Source organism: Rhipicephalus microplus, chromosome 2, assembly GCF_043290135.1.
Source record: "Rhipicephalus microplus isolate Deutch F79 chromosome 2, USDA_Rmic, whole genome shotgun sequence".
NCBI classification, from domain to species: Eukaryota; Metazoa; Arthropoda; class Arachnida; order Ixodida; family Ixodidae; genus Rhipicephalus; species Rhipicephalus microplus.
This window is the reverse complement of record NC_134701.1, coordinates 78,614,251-78,629,264: the sequence shown is the minus strand read 5'-3', so window position 1 is coordinate 78,629,264 and position 15,014 is coordinate 78,614,251.

Sequence of the window (15,014 nt, the reverse complement as noted above, 5' to 3'; positions counted from 1 at the left end):
AATGCTTGGATGATCAGCACAAAATTTCACCATACGCTTTCGAATTCGCGCGAGTGTCATGTATGCATTCTTTTGCGATCGTTGCTTCCTGTTCGATGGCATGAGGAATACTGAATTAAAAATGATTGAATAATTACTTCTTGTTTATTCCTCAAGACATTGTTGTATGTCTTTTCATATGCTGTGTTTATTGTTTGCTATCCATTAGATACCAATCATGCTCGTTGATTTTTAAATTAGTACCAGTAGTTAGGAAGTCACAGGCTAGAACGCTTTTCATTCTGTAGAATTTATTGCAATACGCAACAGCCATGAGAACATTAATGATTAATTTTTGCGTTCACCATGACCATCACTGTCACCGTAGTTGAATATTCTACTATAGTTTCCACTGCACCAGTCCGCGTAGAACATTTGCCGCGTGCCATACGATGAAATATTTCGTCACAAGCACACCTGCTAGTGAATTTTGAAGTTAAGAATAAGCAAACACATGTTACGGGTTGTCGTGCAAACATTTAGAGATGTCCTATTAGATTCTCGACTGTTTAATATAAATATAAACGTGTGGAAGACGTGTCTGTTAAAGGAGAAAGAGACCACCACTATGACACAGCAAGTACGATTTTCACAGTTCTTGGCAAGGCTTGCGAAGAGTACGATGTAGTGTGTTTCTTGTACAGCGCTTTGTTTAGTGGGTCACAGTTCTAGCTGTAATGTCATGTTGCTGACGTAACCATCTGTATTTTCTTTGACGTCACCAGAAGCAGACTAGCCAGCACACCCTCCAGGCGTTAAGCTGACGCCTGCGGCCACGTCAATAAAATGGAACAGCGAACTGAAGGGGGACGGTGAGTCCCCCTTCAGTTCGCTCTATTTGGCCAGCAGTAAAAATTGTGACAGTACGCTCACGCTGGTTTATATGTAGCCACCGCAAATATGAATGAAGATATCTCGGTGCTTGCGTTATTCGAAACGATAGACTGTGAAGCCGAAGAACCACGCTATATCTAGAGTATTGAGAGATCGGAACGTTGGAGGGAGATATACTTTATTTGAAGGCAGACAGGTCGGCCTGAGCTGATGCGCTGTAGCTTGCTACTCTATAAGGAAAACGGGGAAAATGCGAGTGATGTACAGAGATGATGGGAACGGGAAAAAGTTATGCGTGTATACAATAACCGCATGACATAGTGCTTGCTCTAGTCTGGTGTCAAGTGCTGAACTCTTGAAAATACCGACAATGAGGGTTGCCGCGGATGGCTACTTTTCTCCAAATTGTCGAAATTTAGAGGCTCGTGGTGAGTAAAAATTATTAATGGTGACATGGCAAACTTCTGGTGATTTTCTGCTTAGATCTCCACTGACCTACGTACTCTTTCATCATTATCTACCCTATGATTCAGCAATTTTCTTTTATTTTTATTCGCTTTAGATTTACGAGTAAAAGGCGCACTTCACACGCAATGCAGTACATCAGTCCTGTTTCTAAATAATAAAGATTCCGGATGTACTGGTGTGGCCCCGGACACCTCGCAGCAAAACATAAGTAAGCGGAATACTTCGCGTGCCGATAGGCCATGGCACAAGACAAACTTCAGAGTTGCTTCAAGGTTTTCGAAAGTTTTGTTTCTATCTGTGGCTAGACGATGCTTAGCCCGACCAAACCTCCAAATTTTCCGAACAGCTTGTAGACTTGGTCACTGCTTAAGTACCCGTTATTTATTGTGTAGAGTTTAATTCTGTTATTAACGAACTTTTCAGCTCTATCAAGAAGTCAGGTGTTATGGGCAATCTTCAGAGACTTGAGCGAAGCAAACGTGTCGCGTAAGCGTGACCGCACAGAAAGCGTGGTGTGCGCATTGAGAAGGTTGTTACACAGTACTTTCGAAGAAGTTATTTACATTGTTCTGGGCTACTCACGTCATCCCTATCTTATAGCCACTGCTTCACTTTGCATTTGCCACAACTGAAACGCATTGTGCCACGATCTTTTAGCGCGAGGCGCTAGCACTTAGGGATGCTGCTCATGCGTGCGTTTTCTAAGCACTTTTCATAGCAGCGATCTAGATTGAGACGCTTTCGACCTCAAATGCCGAAGCGGATGGAGTATTTTTGTAATGTAAGCACGAATATTGCGGAACTTTACCATAAGATAAAAATGGAACTAGTGTAATAAACCTCAAGGATTAAATGTTGGTGCTGTGTGCAGTAAAAAGCCTCGACAAACTCCGTCATTCAAGAAAAATTTCTTCGCCAGATGATGGTGAACTATCTTTGATTTTTCCACTATCTACCTACCAATGGTGCCCATTAGGCGATACCCGTGAAGTGGGTCGAGGTCACGTATCTAGATATATCTATGGTCGAGAGGAGGATATGTAGCTCGTAACTGAATATGTAACTGTGCGATAAACACATAGTTACTCAAGTATTTCTCGCTGTTCTTGTTGATTGTGCATAGTAAAAATGCTAAATAACATTATATACTGTCTAATTGTTCATTCATTTTATGCTTCAGACGCATCGGAACGACATGTTGAACAGTGGTAACCAGTAGCATATTAGTTCACACTGAAAAAATATGACTCACTAATGATTGCTTCCTTCGTGACTTTTGCGTATTACCTTCAGTAAACCTTATAAGCCATGTTTGGCGCACTTTTCATACAAGGTTAAACACACTTTCCCCTTCGAAGTCAGTGGGTTGCAGAGAAAAGTTATCATGAGTGCACCATTCCTAACTGTACGTAACGCTTACACCATCAATCGCATCTCATGGCTAGTTGGAGAACAAGGCGCACCAAGCCCTCTCATGCTGAGCCGTACGGTGCAAGTGGAAATAAAAAACGTCGGTATAGTCTAGAGGTTAGAATCGGTATGATATTCTATGAGGAGGATATGTATAATTTACTATTTTTGTTGCAAAGCGTGCCACACATATTTACGGTGGTGACCTTTTTGGCGAAATGTGAAGAGAAATTGTGACTTTTGGTTTCTTTTGAAGTCCTTTTGCTCTTCGTTTGACGACATAGCTCGACAGCCAGTGACAACCCTGCCTGAAATAGCCTTTAGAGTAGTTCTTAGCTTCAACTAATCGCACGTGGGTACCAAATTATTGTGATGGTAGGTCGGACTGTCCAGCAGGCGAATGAGGTGTGCTTATAGGGGCGAGCCAATGCAACGACCATACAAATCCCGTAGCGCAAACGGGCCTTGCTTCCTATCGATATAGCCAGGTGAAAAGTCGTCTAAGGATCTTTTTCCCGGTGAGGCCTGCATAAATTGTCTGGCTAAGATCAAGAAGTCGTTGTCCTTTGTCACACGAGCAATCTCAACAAAGAGCTCGCGTCACTTCACGAGTACGGTAGTTCCAGGTCAATGGGGGTGTTAAACACTGCAGATCTGGTTCCAACAACACCAAGCTCAATGCTTGCCGTTCCAAACTGCCCGGAAATTTATTGCGTTGCAACAGAGCGACCATTCCTCAGCGTGAGGCTGAATTCTTCCATGATTTCTAAAGCTAGTATATAGTATTATCAGTTTGAACTTGCAATGGCCTGCAAATGTTGATTATATGCCAGATGTAAATGTCTACTTTCATGCTTAGCCGATGACAAGTTGCATAGCTCCCGTATAACAACTGTTCTCTGAAGCTGTTTAAGATGACTTTGACCTAATTTTTTATTCCGGAAGGTACCTAGACGAGGGACCACAAAGGCCGCCGTCGAAACGCACCGAGTAAGATTCATCGGTGCACATGTGCACAGAGTCGTCGCATCCTTGATTCCAATGTGTTAATGGACCAGAATGTGACAGTTATAGAACCTGCTGAAACACAGTGCAGCAGCGGCGAGAAAAGAGGGAAAAACCACAACACTTTCTCGCTACTCAATGTTTATTGGAAGCACATGACAAAAAGATTACTACGGTCCTCATACCCATGCGACTACTTAAAGCATAAAAGGGCAAACCAACTTGAGTAACTTGAATTCGCAGACCCTCTTGAGAAAGCTCGAATCCCTGGGGGGAAATGACATTAGATATATACGGGTCGACCTTTGCATGATTCTCTTGGCCATTGACGTAATACTCCAGGCCTCTCTGTTTTCTCTATGAACCATCACAGACTTCATTAATTCAAAGGGGCAAGCTCACCTTCCACAAATCCCGGACATGATGGCTGGTACAATACCCAATGTCGACATTATCATTCCTTGTGCCGCCATTCCGATGCTGATTGAGCCAATCAGTGGCATCCCAAGTGAACGTAGCAATCACACGTAATTCATCTGTTTACAACGAAACCCCTTCAATGTGCTAAGTGTCGGCAAGTAGGTCATGTGAAAGGAGTACGCAGGAACGTGGTGATTTGAGCATGAGGAGTGAAGCCCCTCAATGGAGAATTCTGCCACGACACAGAACGCCCTCATATGTACCAATTGTCATAGATTGCGGGAAGTTTCAATAAATAATTGGCAGATCGCACATGCAATGGGTATCGATGTCATACGAAGCACGAATGAGAAATGTTGATATGTCACTTTAAAATCAGCACAACGTTACGAGGTGGAGGTAAATGATGCCGTAGATGACTTCCATGTCGTGATTATTATGTTTGGATATGTCGTTTACCTTCGCCATCTATTCACGTTGCGTGATACCAAATTTACCTTATGTGGAGCTAGCCACACGGCCGCGAGCACGCTATGAGCGTGGTATGTTGTTATGTTCTTACATGACACGCGTGTCAGGGTTATCATGTTTGCACCAGTCATATATTTCGTCATTCATTGATGTCACGTAAACCAAATTTGGTATATGTGGAGCTAGCAAAACGGCCCAGAGCGCATCATGAACGGTCCAATATACTCGAATGTTGCGTTGACGCGCGCACGCTGGGCACAGCGACGCCACGGTAGCAGTACGCGAGCACTCTATAGTCTGACGCCAGGCGCGACCAGCTCCGTTGGCACGGCCTGACGGACACCAGTGCGAAATGCGATATGCTGCATTTCGCACCAATGCGTTACCGAGACAACACTGCGTTTCTCTGTTTTCGTCACAGAGGGGCGCCGGACGCGCTGAAACGCGCATGTGTCAAACCAATGCAGTGCGGCGCGCGCCTGCGAGTATATGGCAGGACCGGCGCCTGGCGTGGCAACGCCGGCGGGACGCCTCAAAATGAATGCTGGTGAGCCCGTGCCCCACGTCACGTCCAAATGTATTGGCACCTTGACTGTGGCATGTAGTCATGTTCTCACATGAGACGCATCTCAATAATATCATGTTTGCACCAGTCACATACTTTCGTCATCCATTGGCGTCACGTGATACCAAATTTGGCATATGTGAAGCTAGCGAAATGGCCGCGAGGCATCAACAGTGTGACATGTGGTCATGTTGTTACATGACACGCATGTCGTGATTATCTTGTTTGAATGTGTCATTTACATATCTCGTTCTTTCACGTCGCGTAATTCCACGTTTGGTACATGTTAAGCTAGTGAAAGGGCCGCGAGCGCATCATGAGGGTGGCATGTAATCATGCTGTTACATGTCACGCATCTCGTGTTTATCATGTTTGCACCAGTATCATACCTTCGTCATCCAGTCACGTCCCGTAATACCAAATTTGGCATAAGTGCAGCTAGTGAAACGGCCGCCAGCGCATCATGAGCATGGCATGTAGTCATGTTGTTACATCACACCCATATCATGATTTTCATGTTAGGGTCTGTCGCTTTTGTTTGCCATGCAATCAAGCCATACCATACCAGTTGTGAAACATGCCATGTGAACGAAACCACTGAAACAGCTGCAGGACCATGAAATGTAAATCATGACATTCATGACATACATATTATGATTTTCATGTTATGACTATTCAAATATGTTCTTCATACAGTCATGCTATGCCTTACCAAGTTTGGTATCAATGCCAATATTTAAACGGACAGGAGAGCTAAAAGTCGTAGGTGGATAGATAGATAGATCGATCGATAGATAGATAGATAGATAGATAGATAGATAGATAGATAGATAGAATGTCGCCGAATTTCACTAAGAAATGCTTCACATTTAAGAAATATTCAAGTGGTGTATGAATGGAATGGTGAAAATTGAAATGATGTATTGAAATGTGACATTAGAGTTCAATGAAACAAAGAAGCAAGCAGGATTTTGTACTGACTACTCCACAATCGACCATATTCATACTACTAATCAGGTAATATAGAAATGCGCGTAATACAACCAACCCCTACGCATAGCCTTCATAGATTATGAGAAGGCGTTTGATTCAGTCGAGACATTAGCAGTAATGCAGTCACTATTCAATCATGGCACAAACGAACCCTACATAAACGCACTGAAAGAAATCTATAGTGGATCCACAGCCAGCATTGTTCTCCATAATAAAAGTGACAGAATCCAAATAAACAAGGGTCTAAGGCAGAGAGACACGATCTCTCCAATGCTATTCATCGCGTGTTTACAGGAGGCTTTCAGGGCCCTAGATTGGAAAGAGTTAGAGATAAGAGTTAATGAAGAGTATCTTAGTAAACCGTGATTCGCTTATGACATTGTCTTGAAGAGTAACTCAGGGGACGAATTACACCTGATGGTTACTGAACTTGACACGGAAAGTAGAAAAATAGGTCTGAAAATTACTATGCACAAAACAACGTGCAACAGCCTCGGCAGAAAACAGCACTTTGCGATAGGTGGAGAGACTCTGGAAGTTGTAAAGAGATATGTCTACATAGGACAGGTAGTAACCGTGAAGCCGAATAATGTGAGAAAATTAACTAGAAAAATAAGCAGGGCTGCATCACATTCTTCAGGCTTTCTCAAATGACGAATGGTAATCTGTAACTAACCCTCCAGAGGAAGGTGAATAACAGCTACATCTTGCCGCTACTTACGCGCGGAGCAGGAACCCGGAGACTTACAAAAAGGGTTCCGCAGAAATGAAGGATGACGCAGTGAGCGATGGAAAGGGAAATCATATGTGTAATCTTAAGAGACAAGAAGAGAGCAGAGTGTGTCAGGGAACAAAGTGGAGTTAGAGATATCATAGTTGAAATCAAGGAGAAGAAATGGACATGAGCCAGACAAGTAGCACGTAGGCAGGCTAACCACTTGTCATTAAGGGTAACTGTCTGGATTTCCGGAAAAGACAAACGCACGAAGGGGAGACAGAAAGTTGGGTGGGCCGATGAGATTATAAAGTTCGCAGGCACAAAATGGCAGCAGAGAGCACAAGAGCGGGTAGATTGGTGGATCATGGGAGAGGCATTTGCCCTGCAGTGGACGTAGTCAGGCTTGTGATAATGGGGATTACTATGATGATTAAACCTGCTTTGTAATACGTTTCAATAACATCATCAGTATAGACGTTAATCTACGTAGTGCAGACAGCAGTGCTGACGATGAATACATAGAACTGTGGGTCGGCAAAAGAAAGTGAAACTCACCCAGACTAACTGAAGAACTGTACTTTGCGCTTTCGACTGACTCGTACTCAGGCTCACCCAAATTTTTCGGGCCAAACTGACTCAAATTGACACTTACAAAAACGTTCTTCAACTGGACTCAATAGCACTCAGACTTACGAAAATATTACCCCCTGGGCTCATTCCTCAGACTCATGGCTTCATCTGAGTCTGAGTGAGTTCGAGTGAGTCAACACATTAGTGAGTACACCGACCTAGGTTTCTGCGTGAGTGTGGTCAAAGCTGCTATGCTTGCTAACGTATTAGTTTCCTCGTATTTAATTATTCCACCCTCCATTCTTTGCTTCCTCTTTCTCCTCTCTTTATGTCGGGTCGGAAACCGTTTGCAACCTGGTTAGAAAAAGAAGGTGTTTCATGAGAAGAAGGAGGAGAGGTCGGCCTTGAAAGCGGGTTTCTGGCCAGCTACTGTTCACGGGAGTAAGGGGAAAAGGGAAAGAAAGAGGAGGGTATGATGAGGGGTGACAGTGGTATAGCACAATGAGTCACTGCACACAATGTCTCGTTCGGTGTAGTACACGCCCTGAAGTCTCTATATTAGCAGATTCTCTAAAAACGGGAATCTAAACCTGTCTTGCTTAGAAAAGCGAGAAGGTCCTTTAAACTGCGTTGGGCGTGGTCCACACGTTCCCAAGCACCCGAAGATTTCTCTTCCGAAAAGGGTCGGTAGTCGAGGTCATCTTTGAGGCACTTAAGAGATTGTCTTTCAACTGCATATAAAGAGCACACACACAGGATGTGATTAATAGTTTTTCGCGTGTTACACAAGTTGCAGTAAGGATGTTGATATTGTCCAATCATGCATAAAAGTATCGTCGCGGGTGTGCAATTTCCAGCCACAGTCAATGTAGTAGTGTTTCTTGGTCTCTCCTTAGCAGGAACGGAAGGCGAAAAACCCGACAAAAGTAGAGCCTGTAAATGCGCTTGTGGCGGTAATCCTGATCTATACATAGTCCTTGCAGAGTTGTCTTCATACCTTTAGAAAGCAAGGCGTTGATGTCATATCGGGAAAAGTGAATTAATATCACTTCGCCATTAGTGTGCGCCCCTTTAGCTTCTACTTCAGCTTGTTCATTCCCAGCTATGCCACAATGACTGGGAATCCATTTATACGCAACGGCATGTCCGGATTGCAATGCCTCATTCAACATATTCATTGTGTCACACACCAGATGACTGTATGTAGTGTCTTGTTTCATGTAGTTTCTAATTAGCTGAAGTACAGGCTTGGAGTCGCAAAATAATGTCCATTTCGCTGGAATCTGCTGTAAAATGTAGCACGCAGTTTGTCGGATGCCAGTCAGCTTGGTGGCAATTGATGATGTCCGGTGTGCTAATTTGAAGCGTTAAGTGATTTCCATTTGAGGCACAGTGAAAGCGGCTGTTGAGAAGGTCTGCGTGACAGAGCCACCAGCAAAAATGTGTACTGTATATCCGTACATATAGTCATTATACGTAAAAGTGAAATGCTTAAGACCAGCAGTTGGTATTTTTTACTTCTTTGTTATTCCTGGGATCGACAGTCGCACGATCGGCTTAGGAATCGTCCAGAGTTGTATGTCGAAGAGAACATGTGTGCATAATTTAAGGGAGGAGATCTCGGTGCGACATAACGGCTTCTGAGTATGCAGCATTGGGTCGTGTGTTAAAAGTGTCTACCAGTGGATGGTCTCGATGCGTTGTCAGTAGCCTCAGATGTACTCGTAGTGGTTCGTGTTGAAGATAAACACGAGCTCGACAAGCACGTGCTCCTGCAATAGTGTCCCATGTAGAAGTGCAGTGAAGTACTCGTAGGCACATTTTTAGGGCACGCGCCTGAGCTCCCTCGAGTGTACGTACAGCCGATGTGCGAGCACGGGAGAGAACGGGAGCACTATAGCGAAGGTATCCAATAAAAAGTGCCAGGTATACCTGCAGAAGAGATGATCTCGATGGTCTTCACAATTTTCCAGACATATGACAAATGGCCTGCACAAAGCTGTCTAGTTTTTTTTTCTTAGCAATGAGATGTGCTTCGACAAAACAAATGACGATCCATGATAACTCAGAGGAACTTGTGATGAGTTACCGATGGTATTATGTTCCCATCAATCACTATGGGGTAGCAAGCCAAGGATTCTTTCGTGAATGGCAGGGTTGCACCTTTCGTCGGTGACAGTTGCAGTCCGAGGGTATTGAGGTATTCCGACGTCAATATCACACGTTGTAGTTTTTTTGTACTTGCGAACGTGTTAGACTCGTGGTTCAAATGCAAATGTGATCTGCGTACACAGACACCGAGAATTTGCCTGGTAGTTTAACGGTCTTTTTAACGAGCCCAACAAGTACGATATTAAATAATGTTAGGCTCAGGACTCCACCTTGAAGTACGCTAAGGTAGACGGGATGCTTATTTGTGTCATCGTAACAGTAGACATGACTTTACTTCATTCTTGAAGATATCTGGCTATCCATTGATGCATGCGGCCACCAATATCATAGTATTCAAGAGCATTTAGAATGGCGTCACCCAGAACATTGCCGAATGCTCCTTTGATATTAAGAAATACTGCAGCCGTTAATCGGCAGCGCCACTTATGATGTTCAACGGTTGTTACCAAATCAATCACACTGTAAATTGATGACCTTCCCTTCCGGAAGCCAGTCATGGCATCTGGATATACTCTTTTCTTCTCTAGGAACCATTGCAAGCGCATCGGAACCATTCGTACAAGTTTTCCTACAGAACTTGCTAGTGCCACAGGTCTGTAGGATAGCAGAGACTTGCCAAGTTTGAGCAATGCCACAGACTTGCTAGTTTTCCAGTTTGACGGTACAGTTCCAGATGCCTTATAAAGGTTGTACAAAGACAGCAGTTCTTCCTTGCCCAAGAACCAAGGTGGCGCAGGGTAGCATAAGTGATTTCATCAGGCCCAGGTTCACTAGAAGGTTGCGAAGTGGATATAGCTGTACGAAGCTCTTGCAGCGTGAAAGGGTGATCGATACGGACGTCTGCCGTAGGGGGTGAGCACCGAAGCAGTGAACCATCTGCTGTTGCAGAGCTGGAGAGGTGCATGTGAAATTCTTCTGCGATCTGTAGCTCGCTGCATGTTCTTTCGATGGCCAATGGATGGAAAGACGCAGTTGCTGAGGAGAAGGTGGTAGAGCTCGTACGATGGGCCATATCTTAGATAGTGGTTTTAGTGGGTCCTGGTTAACCTGGTTAACCTTCCAACTTTTCTATTACCTTCGTCTTTTGGGATCAACTATATCGCAAAGCTCCACTAAATAACGCCAATAAGAGCACCAGTGGCCAGAAACTGTTTACTTGGCGTCTGCACGAGCACACGCCCTGAAATATAATTCAATCTTAAAGTGTCCAACAAAGCTATAAAAGGTGAACTCAAGGGCCCAGATGTACAAGCTCGAACAGGAAAGGAGAATAACATTTTCGATCACGCTTAGCAATTCACCAGCTTCATCTAGCAAATGAATTAATGACTGCGTATTTGACAAGAACGTTGACCTCAATATAAAGACCTAGGTAATTTAACCAACCTCGTTGTGTGCTATAGCAGTTTCAGATTTGCGTGCTTTACTTTTTGCCAGTGTCGCTTGTAATTGCTTGGCTGCTGCAAGTGAAGAGACAAGATTATGGCAGACGCACACAAGTTCCGTGCACACCTAGTAATACTGTGCTCTTGAGAATTGATGTTGAGCGGGCGTTTATATTTTATTTTAAGGTGCGACAGAACATCATTACAAGAAAAGGCGAGGGATGGACTGAACTGACAACTGAGTCGCACCCTGTCCTGTGTCCTCTCTTAGGATTGTGTTCTTTCATGCATCAAATTCATTATGTAGTGCTCTGCGCACCACAGAAATATGTACTGGATCGCCAGCTATGTGCGAAATGCTTCTGGTAACCTCTATACCCTCATTTCTCTCATTGTTAGAGAGCTTCTCCATCTCCCATAGGCGTGCACTTTTCCCAGGTGTTTAAAATTTCCGGAGCCCTCCACTATGGCGTCTTTCATATTCGTATGGTGGTTTTGGGATGTTAAACACCACTTATCAATCAATCATCATTACATCAACCATAGGTCGGTATGGCGCCGCAGTTGGGCATGAGTCTACAGCAAACGCCTTCTTCGGTTCCCCTGTCCGCCTCTCTAAATACCCTTCTTCAGCGTGCCAGGTGGAAAGACAAGGAGCGCACGCATCCGATAGCACACGAAGGCTCCCTAATAGCACAGACCCACGCACGTGCGAGTGTCGGTTGGAGTTTTAAGGGTTTTGCATTTTTTAGTCCCTGAAGACGGAACCATTGTGGGTAAAGGTTTACGGCTACGCTGTAGAAATCAAATAACCATCTTGAAGTAATTAGAAAAAAATTAACAGTGCAGTGCGCCGTTCACTGGAGAAAGTTCACTTTACACCATAAGATTTGTATCGAGCTGCAATAAAAATTTACACAGAATAAAGGGTGTGAATAAACAAAGCGTTTGTTTGCATGGACAATTTCTCGTCATCGCAACACTATATAGAAGCCAGCAAGCAGACAGTCAATGTGGACGGAAATATCAGATAAATCCGACATAATGCGGTCCGAATCGCCAGGTTCTACCAATACTTCGTGCGAATAGTCATCAGAAAACACGCTCAGAAAACAGAGGCACGGCTTCTACGATCAAGCCCCAAAGTAGGTAAAATTTGATTCAAGGTCCTCTTACTAAAATTGTTTTCAATATTGAGATAAGAACGTCAAATAAATAAGCACAGTTCAACAATTATTTTTAAATACTTTGTGCGACGAAAATGGGCCCAGCTAGTAAGAAAGGAACATATTTACTTTTAAAGATTGTTTCCAGGCTACTGTGTTTGAATATACGTTGGCCATTGAACAATTACGCGCACTGGCCGCTGGCACAACAGAGGTTATTTGTTGACCTCTACAACATATGTTTGTCTTTATCACTCAACTATGTCATCGATGGTGAACGACAAACGTGTGACTTAGGGTAGTGATAGATAGATTTACAATTTTTCAGGTCCAGATGAATATTAACGTCTTTATATACAGGCAAGACTTCGGACCACTCTCACTTTGATCACTGAAACATGTGTATTTTCTTTCGAAAATGTAAAGAAGCCCGAAAAACGCGACAAGCGACCGGAAGATTCTGCAAGTGGCTCGGTGAAAAAAAAAGCCAAAATTCGTTTACTACAAGCGGGAATGACAACACTGGTTTTGGTTTGACAGGTATATGGGACTGATATGTGGAGTTTAATGTCCAAAACCACCATATGATTATGAGAGACGTCATAGTGGAGGGCTCCGGACGTTTTGACCACCTAGGGTTTTTTAACGTGCACTCAAATCTGAGCACATGGGCCTCCATTAAAAATGCAGCGGCCGCAGCCGGGATTTGATCCCGCGACCGGCGGGTCAGCAGCCGAGTACCTTATCCGCTAGACCACCACGATGTGGCTATGAAAGAGAAAATTGAAGCTACAGATGCTTTGATTCGGCCATGATTGTTGGTCATTTGCTGCGGATGGAATGGCGGACGATTGGGATGGAACATTGCGCCTGGGAAGTAGAGCGCTTACGGTGGCCTTGTTTTACAGCAAGTAGCACGTTTCGTTATGTATCTAGAATATATTGGCAGCCCTTTTTCATGGTCCTCGCTCCTTGTGTGCGGAAGATCGTCTCGGGGCATCTCTGGGCTGGCGGGCTTGCCCTATGTGGCAAGTCAGCCCCAGAATAAGGTGCTAGCTTTCGACATTGTCGTGTCTGAGAGGACTAGTCCAGAAAACGCCGTGGACGTCACGTCGTCAATAGTAGAGATTCAGAAAGTGTACCATGTCCAGCAATTTGGAAGCCGAAATTATCAAGTTACCCTCAGCACTGACGTCGTCCTGGCTGAAATCGCAGACGTGTCGCACCTCGTCATCCGAGTAGAGCCCGTCGCACTCGTGCTCCGGGAACCCCAAGTTACTCAAGTAACCATCCTGTTCTTGACGTGTCGCTTCCTTAGTGAAGTGTTTGCGCTAGCATTGTCCAACTCTGGGAAGGTGCAGCACATCAGCAGACGACTCATGAGGTCGCGTCCAACCGTGTCCACTGAGAGGCAATTAGTCAGAATGAAAATGAAGACCTCGTCACCTGTGCCAAACTACCTCAAGGTCGCACGCCATCATGTAACCTGTGACTGTACAGAGAACCAGTGGGTGTGCCGTGGATGTGGCGACAGTGGCCACCTCCGCATAAATTGCACAACCCGTTTTGTGGAAGGTGTGGTGTTTATGGCCACGACGAAGAGGGCTGTTCATTGCCGTGTCATTGTTGTGGTGACCCGCATGCCACTGTGGCCAGCACCATCTCACCATCGTACTCTCAGGCGGCATTCAAGATCTTTCGACCACTTGAACCAGAAATACAACCTGAAACGGGCGTCGATGCCAGCCGCGGACAACTGCCAGGACCAAGCTGGCCAAATGCACCGCCGCACCAGACACCACACCAAACGCCAATTGCACAGAGGCATGAAGGGAGAAGGGTCACACAAAGACAAGCGCTAACAACAGAATTTTGTTTCGAGTGTAAGTATGCGAGTGTAAATATGAAGAATTTCTCATGCGCGAGTACATGCTCTCAAAGTGTTTTTTTACCATGATAGCTCGTAATCATTTATTCGAAGCCAAAAAAGTGTGCAAAGGGGTTCGCTACCCGCAATGACAGTACCTGCTTTGAAGATAAGAATATAGAATCTTTCCTGATCACCTTTTTTCGTTAATTGCTACGGCATCTATAATCAACTTTTTCTTATAATGGCATTTTAGCGATTACAGTAGTGTCAAGAAACATAGAAGTGCGACAACACTCAGAACGATGGAGCGGGGAAAAACCAACTCTACCTTTATTTCATTTTTTGACGATGCTGTTGCAGACGCCTGTTGAGACATCTTCCCGTTTGCCCTATGTATGCCGATCCACAGAAGAGAGGAATATCATACAGCACATATTTAGCATATTCTGTGATCGGGTTCCAGTGCTTAATATTACAGCCTTCAGCCATATTCACAGGATATGTTCACTCTCAGAGCTTCGACAGTTTATTAGAAGAAAGAAGACCCATCCCCTCTAATTATTTACCAATCTTTATGTGGCGCGATATCTGACGCTAGTGGGCAATTCTACGCATTTACACCTGCTTGTTTCTTCAAAATAAAATTCATATGTTAGTCCGTGCTTGTCTTCGTGTGTTCCTTCGTCGTTCGTGTGTTTCAGTGCGTTGTGAGCCATTATAGATTTTTGTCAACGAGACCAGTAAAAACCTCCTTCCACTTCCTGTGCGCGCAGCCTCGACGAATGCAGGGTGCACATGAAGGTTGTGTGTATGAAAAGGAGCAGCAGTGCCGCCACCTACTGTTGTGACTCTATAAGAATTGCCCTATTATTTACTACTCCGCGGAAGAATAGGCTATTTGATTTAGGAAGAACCGTTTCTGTCTAGG